Source organism: Benincasa hispida, chromosome 3 (assembly GCF_027475165.1).
Source record: "Benincasa hispida cultivar pf3 chromosome 3, pf3_genome.v1.1, whole genome shotgun sequence".
In the NCBI taxonomy this organism is placed as follows: Eukaryota; Viridiplantae; Streptophyta; class Magnoliopsida; order Cucurbitales; family Cucurbitaceae; genus Benincasa; species Benincasa hispida.
In genome coordinates this window covers 61,027,411-61,035,617 of record NC_143480.1, presented here as the reverse complement: position 1 = coordinate 61,035,617, position 8,207 = coordinate 61,027,411, and the positions used below count along the sequence as shown (strand labels likewise).

The 8,207-nt window shown below is 34.5% G+C and overlaps 1 long non-coding RNA gene across 1 annotated transcript; it reads right to left on the bottom strand.

Moving 5' to 3' along the window:
* Positions 1 to 1,795: 1,795 nt before the first annotated feature.
* LOC120074232 (uncharacterized) lies at positions 1,796 to 3,706 on the bottom strand. Its single transcript, XR_005480926.2, has 4 exons — positions 3,181 to 3,706; positions 3,014 to 3,086; positions 2,776 to 2,917; positions 1,796 to 2,026 (listed from the first exon to the last, which is right to left on the bottom strand). It is a non-coding gene; the product is annotated as an uncharacterized LOC120074232 (long non-coding RNA).
* Positions 3,707 to 8,207: the final 4,501 nt, after the last annotated feature.

The following is an 8,207-nucleotide window of genomic DNA, read 5'->3' as shown; positions in this document are numbered from 1 at the left end:
TCCAATGAACGGACTTTCATTGGAATATTTAATGGATGTGCTTTGTCCATATAAAATATTTTCAAAATTTTTCCTGTATAAGTTGACTAATAAATAAATATTCCATATGCTAAATGCTCACTTTGCAAACCAATGCAAAATTGTGTTTTTCCGAGATCTTTGATCTTAAATTCTTTCTTGAGATATTGTATTTCCTTTGAAAGCTCTTCAGGAGTTCCAATTATATTCAAGTCATCAACATATACAGTTATAATAGCAAATCCTTATTGTGATTTCTTTATAAAAACACACGAACATATTGGATTATTTTGATATCCTTCTTTCAGAAAAGATCCACTCAGGCGATTGTACCACATCCGTCCTGATTGTTTCAATCCATATAGTGATCTTTATAACTTTATTGAATACCATTCCCGGGAATTTGATGTATATGTTTCAGGTATCTTAAATTCTTTTGGGATTCTCATATAAATATCATTATCAAGAGATCCATATAAATATGTTGTGACTACATCCATAAGATGCATATCCAGACTTTTATACATAGTCAAGTCAATTAAATATCTTAATGTAATTGCATCCACCACCAGAGAATACGTCTCCTCAAAATCAATACTAGGTCTTTGTGAAAAAAAACCTTGTGCAACTAGACTTTCTTTATATCTTGTGACCTCATTATTTTCATTTATTTTCCTCATAAATACCCATTTATATACCACAGATTTAATACCTTCTGGTGTTCGGACTACTAGTCCAAAAACCTAACGTTTTGAAAGTAAATTTAATTCTGCCTCGGTTTCTTCTTTCCATTGAAACCAATATTTTCTATATCAACATTCTTCAACAGATTTTGGTTCAAGATACTCATTTTCAGATATAATATCAAGAGCAACATTATATGCAAAAATGTTGTCAATAATTACACTAGATTCCATCTTTTTCCTGACATGATATAGTTTATTGAAATCTCATTATTATCTTTAAGTTTTTTTACTTTCCTCCTAGTCATGTCGAGGATTTCTTTATGGGTATTTACATCCTCAACCAAGTCTTTTTCACTATTAATTATTTTTCATTTTCGAGGATTTTTATCTTTGGAACTCACTAGTTTACCACGCTTCTGGCGTGTTCCTGACTCATTAGTGACAACTTGTTGTGTTGGGATATCAACTTTTTATGGAACATTTGTAGCTAGTATATGCGACTTAGTTACTTTCTTTGCATCTATAAATGCATATGGTAATTGATTTGCTATATTTTGTAAATAAATTATTTTCTTAATCCCCCCCCCCTAATGTTGGAATATTTGTCTCATTAAAATGGCAATCAGTAAATTGCGTAGTAAACACATCACCAATCTCAGGGGTTCAAGATATTTAATAATTGATGGAGAATCATATCCAACATATATTTCTAACCTTTCTTGAGGACCCATCTTAGTGCATTGTGGTGGAGCAATTGGAACATATACTGCACACCAAAAATTCTTAGATGGAAAATATTTTGCTCATGACCATAAGCTAATTGTAATGGTGATTACTTATGATAAGCTACTAATCTAATGTATATAAGTGACGTTACATGCAAAATAGCATGTCCCCAAACAGATGAAGGAGGCATAGCTCTCATAAGTAATGGTCTTGCAATTAATTGCAAACGTTTTATAAATAATTCTGTTAAACTGTAACGACCCAACCCCCTAGGACTTAGGTTAGGTCGTTACTAAAATAAATGCATGCAAAGAATTTAAAACGACGCTCAGTTATTTGAAATAAATGTTAATTAAAACAAGAGAAGTTCAAAAGACATTTATTAAATGCAACAATAATAGGGTACCCATAAATCATAAAGGTTAATAAATACATATGAAAAATAATTTTTAATAATAAGTTTCAAACATCAAAACTAAACATTAAGATAAACATGAAAAGAACTCTAAATCTCATGATGCGGAAGCGTAAAAACTAGTCCCAGTAACACGATCACGAATTCCGCTGCGCCATCGCTGGTGCATCTCTACCCTTACCTGAAACATCAACATAAGAAAGAATGAGTATGAAATACTCAGTAAGTAGCCCCACCACTGGGGTCAGGCTAGGCATCTATGTTCTCTAGATACCTGCATATGGCACATAAATACATATAATAGATGAGAGACTGAGTCCTATCCTATTGTAGTTAAGTATGCTCACAAAATTGGTGAATCCCGAAGGAAACACAAAACTGGTGAATCCCAGAGGAAACACAAAACTTGTGAATCCCGAAGGAAACAAAACTGGTGAATCCCGAAGGAAACACAAAATTGGTGAATCCCGAAGGAAACACAAACTGGTGAATCCCGAAGGAAACACAAACTAGTGAGCATCTAACTAATCAATGAGGATATTCACACAGTCTTAATGTGCTATGATTCAACATTGTACAGTTCTAAATCCTACATAAAAATCCTTGATACCATGGCTTCATCACATATACATAATTCTTAATAACATATTATACATCATCCATGTATAACTTATATCATAAATCCACAACATGCAAGTATGCCTCAACACCAGCAGATCAGACATCGACATATGAAAACACATACTATCACATACTAACGATCAAGCACTTAGGTGTGTATGTAAACAAATCAAAATTTATGCAAGAACATACTTTGATTCAGGTCATACTGTCAATCAACATGCTAACATTTACCATAACACACACTTATCATGCTAGCATACAACTAAAACCTAGCCCGTGGGTAGTTTCAGTGGTAAGATTACTTACCCAAAATTATGTCTAAGCGACGAGCAAAATAATCTTCCTCCTAACCTAGATGAATCTTGAATTAGGACTAAAGTGTATTGGTCCGAACGTACCCCATGCTACAAAATCAATACAATCCAACAACTCTAGTCACAAATCCAACCTGAACATAATTTGAATCCAAAATTAATAACTTAATTTTTCACAAGTACTCTTAACCCAAAAGACAACCAACCAAACTACTCACCCAAAAACTTACCAAATCTGAACAATTTCTATCGGAAATAGTCTCAAACTCCAAAGCAATGTCTCAAAATCTCCAATCCTTGAATCTATAGTCCAAACATAAAGAGATTAACAATTTTAACCCGAAACCAAATGGGATAATCAAACCCCTCAAAGAAAAATCCAAAACTCAACTCTTACCCAATTTATTCAAGAATCCAACGAGACCCAAATGACAACGGCGGCGACAGTCGTGACCGAAAGAAAGAAAACGGCACAACAGGACGGATGAAGTTGGTCGGACCGCTGCAAACAGTGCGGGCGCAGGCGGTACCTTGGCTACAATAGTAGTGAAACAGAGATAGGGCTAGAGTCGACGGTTGTAGCAGCAGCTGCGTTTCGATCGGCAGCTAGGCGAGTGTGGAGGGGCAGCCGAAAGCTAAAGTCAGAAACGACGACTGAAGTGCAGATCGGGTCTTGGCCAGGGTGGCGCACTGCTGAAGGGAAAGGACGACTAAGTGGGTTTCGGTTGGGCAAAAATGGCGAAGGGCTGAGCTTTTATGGCGACGTGACGAGAGTGGGCTGGGTCGGCTGAAGAGGCGAGGCAGCTAGCTTGCGGAGGATGAGTGATAGAGCGTGGTGGCTGGGCGACGGCTCGAATCGGGGAAGAGGGCTTAGGGCTGCTGCATGTGAAAGGAGAGGGGAAGGGGAAGGGAAAGAAAAAGAAAAAGAAAAGAAAAGAAAAGAAAAGAATTGAATAAAATAAAATAAAAAAATAAAAGAGTAGATTTTATTTTATTCTTTTCTTAATCCACATTATTTCTTTAAAATCCCTCCCTTTCCAAAATGGAATTTATTCTTGCCATCAATTTCCAACATAAATAATTTTCAATGTCAATAATTAAATTCTCGCAATTACACTTAAGGTCCAAAATTCCAAAAATGCCTTCCAACTAAGCAATTATTGAATTACCAAGGATAACTTACTGAAATTGCATTATTATATAAAAAAAATGTGCGGGATGTTACATAAACCATTTTATGTATGAACATGAGCTACAGGATGCTCAACACTTATCCCAATTGATATACAATAATTATAAAAAGCTTGAGATGTAAATTCACCAGCATTACCAAGACGAATGGTTTTAATTGTATAATTAGGAAATTACGCTCTTAACTTAATTATTTGAGCAAGTAATCTTGCAAATGCAAGATTTCAACTTGATAATAAGCACACGTGTGACCATCTATTGGATGCATCTATTAATACCATAAAATATCTAAATGGTCCACTTGGTGGGTTAATAGGTCTACATATATTACCGAGAATTCGTTCTGAAAATGCAGGTGAATTAGTCTCCACATTAGCTGGTGATAGTTTAATTATCAATTTTTCTTGAGAGCAAGCATCACATGATGATTCATTAGATTGAACATTCTTTTGGTTTTTTATGGGTGTCCATTTGAATTCTCAATAATTCTCCTTATCATTGTAGATCCTAAATCACCCAATCGATCATGCCAAATAGTAGATATGTTTGGATTCATGAACTTCAGGTTCATTGTTGCATATGTTTCAATTACTCGTATATGAGTATAATATAATCCAGAAGATAAAGCAGGTAACTCTTCCAATATACATTTTTCATTTGAGACAGTGGAAATGATATATAGATATTCTACATTATTCTCACTTTAGTCTTAATATGATAACGATTGTAGTGTTAAGATCTACTAGCATGCAACGGAATCAAACAGAATTAATAAGCACTCTAATTACATTTAATTTGAGTTCTAAAAGCATGCTTAAACAGAAACTTCAAAAGAAGGTTTCTAAACTACATACCTTTGATGAATTCTCCCAATTCCAAGCTGCTCTTCATGTGATTCCAGCTCCAATTCAATAGTGAACTACCAAGAGATCTTCTCTACTATTCTCGACCTTGAATTTGAGCGATGGAACTCATATTAGAATGAATTTGTGAAGGGAATAGGATGAGTTTTCAGATGAGGATGAAAGTTGCAGCAGAAACCATTTCCAGCAACCTTAACTTCTCTTCAGCAAAAATGGAGAGCTTTTAATCAACTCCTTAAGCATTGATAGACCATCTGAATGCCTGCACTAAAGTTGATTGTTCAAATGGATAGGTGGTGTGATTAGGAGGAAACAGCTTCTCCAAAGAAATTTTGCGAGAAAATCCCACTAAACCATAAATTTCCAATTTTGTTTTTCAAAAACAAATTTCAATTGATTCCAAAATTAACTAAAATTTAATTTAATTAATTCATAATTAATTAAATTTAAAACATCAACATTCAATTTCTCAAACTGAATTGAAATTGAAAATTAATTTGATTTTTAATTAATTAAATAACAATTTAATATCAAATGTTAAATTAATCACACAACTAATTTTAAATATGAATCCTATTCATGTAATTAATATTTAAATCAATATTTCAATATTATAAACTCTCCAATTTCGTTTAATTTCAATAAATTAAACATTAATTAATTATATCAAATATAATTATACAAACCCTAATTTTAATTTGAACATTTCAAATCGAAATTCAATTTGAACAATTCAAATTGATATTATTCCAAATTCACTCAATTTATTAATTCAAGGTGTTCAAGTTTTACGAGCTAGTAAATGGACCTTATGGCTAAAACTCTTTGGACCAAAGTAATTAGTATTCGTTAACTATCAAGTCATACCATTATAGCTCCATAGTTGCACTCTCTTCACTGTAGATATATTTGTGTCCACTTGATTTAACATAATTAGTAAGTCGACCCTTCACAGTTTGTTCGTAATAACGGTTGGGTCAAGATACTATTTTACCCCCGACATTACATCTTTCTCCTTAAGTTCCACTAATCTTCTAATGAACAATTAGTTTGTGATCCAATCACTAAGCTAGATCTCTCTCGGGCCAATGAGAGGGTGGGGTCCTTTGTTCAAGACCTAGATTCAGTACTTAAGAGAACAATCTTTCTCCTATCCCTCGTGAATTCCTTATTGCACCCTATGTTCTCAACTATCTACCCGGTCTTACCCCTAAAATGGGAGACTTATTGAGCCGACGCTGTTGAGCCAATCCTCACCTATACAAATCTAAGGATAATCTCAAATAAACAGGAGTTCATAGTGTTCGGGATTCGACATCGATATCGTTACCCCAAATTTGAACAAATTTAATTTATTTTCACCGATCTAAAACTTGTACCACAGAAGTAACAAAGCAGTAAGATCGGGGTCGAATCCACAGGGAGACTATTGAATCAATCCAAGACAATGTACGAATTTCAAATAAAAGGAGTTTTGATGGTTTTAGTTTTGATGAGGAAAATTAAACAAATAGAGAAAAGAAACAAGAGCAAGTATAGAAAAAGGGTTTGAATAAAATTGAGATAAGATCTTGGGATTAATTTGTATGCTTTTTATTTTCTATCCTTAGGCACTAGTTAATTTTTTTTCCAATTATGTAAACCCCTCAGCCTATTAGAAATTCTAATAGCCCAATTAGCCAATTTTTGGTAAAAACTAAATCAGCCATAATTCAGTTTAAAAACTTTTCCTTATTAGCGACACCCACGTTAAAACTGAAAAGCAATTAGAAAGGATTCAAATGTGAGACATACAACAAGCTGGAAAGTCATATCTTGTTGCATGATTTATTTGGGAAAGATTATATTAGGACCCACATGAACTCGACAAGAAAAAGTCTAAACCTTAACCATGCGATCCAAATATTTGCAACTTAATCGATCAACGATGCATAGGTTAGAAAGATTTTACAAACTTGAAATTCAACAAATCAATTTGTCAGAAAATTTTATTAAATTCAATTAAAAATAAAAAAAAATAAAAAAATAAAAAAACCAATCCCTTAAAGGGTTCACAACAATTGAATAAAATAAACTAATTGGCCTTCAAGAATTAAGATATACAAACTATCTCAAGAAAATAATTTAGCTCTAAAAGGCATATTTAGAATATAATGATAAAAAAAAAGATAATCGAGACTGACTATACCAATAATTGCTCAAAATTTTACTCAAAACACTCAAAAACTGGACAAAACTCTCAAATTACTCTTTATTCGGGCTGGTTCTCGAATGAGTCGTCCTCTCGGACTAACCTCGAGGGTCCTATTTCTAGCATCCCAGTAGCGTCACAACACTAGGGTTAAGCGTCGCAACACTGCAATGTTCTTCAATAAGCATCAAGCAAGTGTTGCGATGATAGGTGTGACGCTCGGTTGCGCCGCGTGCCCCTCTGATTTTTCGTCAAAGTTTGTAGCGTAGCAACGCTCAAGAGGAGCATTGCGACGCTGCACTTCTGTCTTCCAGCGCCAGGTCCTCAGCGTTAGGGGATGTTGCGACGGTGGCAGTGTCTCAACTCCGGAGCGTCATGATGCTCAAGGCAGTATTGCGACTCTGCCCTGCTCCTAATGCTATTGCCTTACAACGTCAAATGAGCATTGGACTTAGGCTTAATATGAGCATTGTAACACTGGCGCAAGGGAAAATCGTCCTTTTTCAACTCAACTCGATTTAGTACGTTTAGACTCCAGTTTTTCTGCTCTTTTGGCTCAATACTTTGTCTTTTCCACATGTCTACTCCATAGGGTTAATTCTCCTATAAAATAAGACAACAAAATCCAGGAATTACCCAAATATAGGAAGTTAAGGCCATAAATTTAGCACTTTTTTAGAGCTAACAAATACCCTCAACTTAAGACTTGATCGTCCCGAGCAAGATAAAATTCAGTCATGGATTTTAATAAGAAAATGTTCACTCTATTTACGAATCCTTCCTCCAATCTCAACAGTCTATAGGACCGCATAATAAATCAAACCAAATAATCACTCAATTCAAAACCATGCACAAATGAGAATCTAAGAAAAAATTTTCAGAAATCGTAAAGTGCCCGGAAAAGTCTTATCCATCTCCTGATTCATATTTCCTCTACTCTGGCTCGATCATCAACTAGAGACATACTGATATTGCTAGTCAAAGAGTAACACTATCAAGGAAAGCCCAAAAACTCACGCACACAAAAAATAAAAGGCATTTATTTTACCTAGAGGGTTAGTTTCACACTAAACCGTCAGAAACCTGTTGCTCTTTTCTCGCAGGCCCTAACAAGACACAGCGAAGGTAGCTCTTTTCACCTCTATCCATGCACATACGCACACTATTATTTTTTTTGCA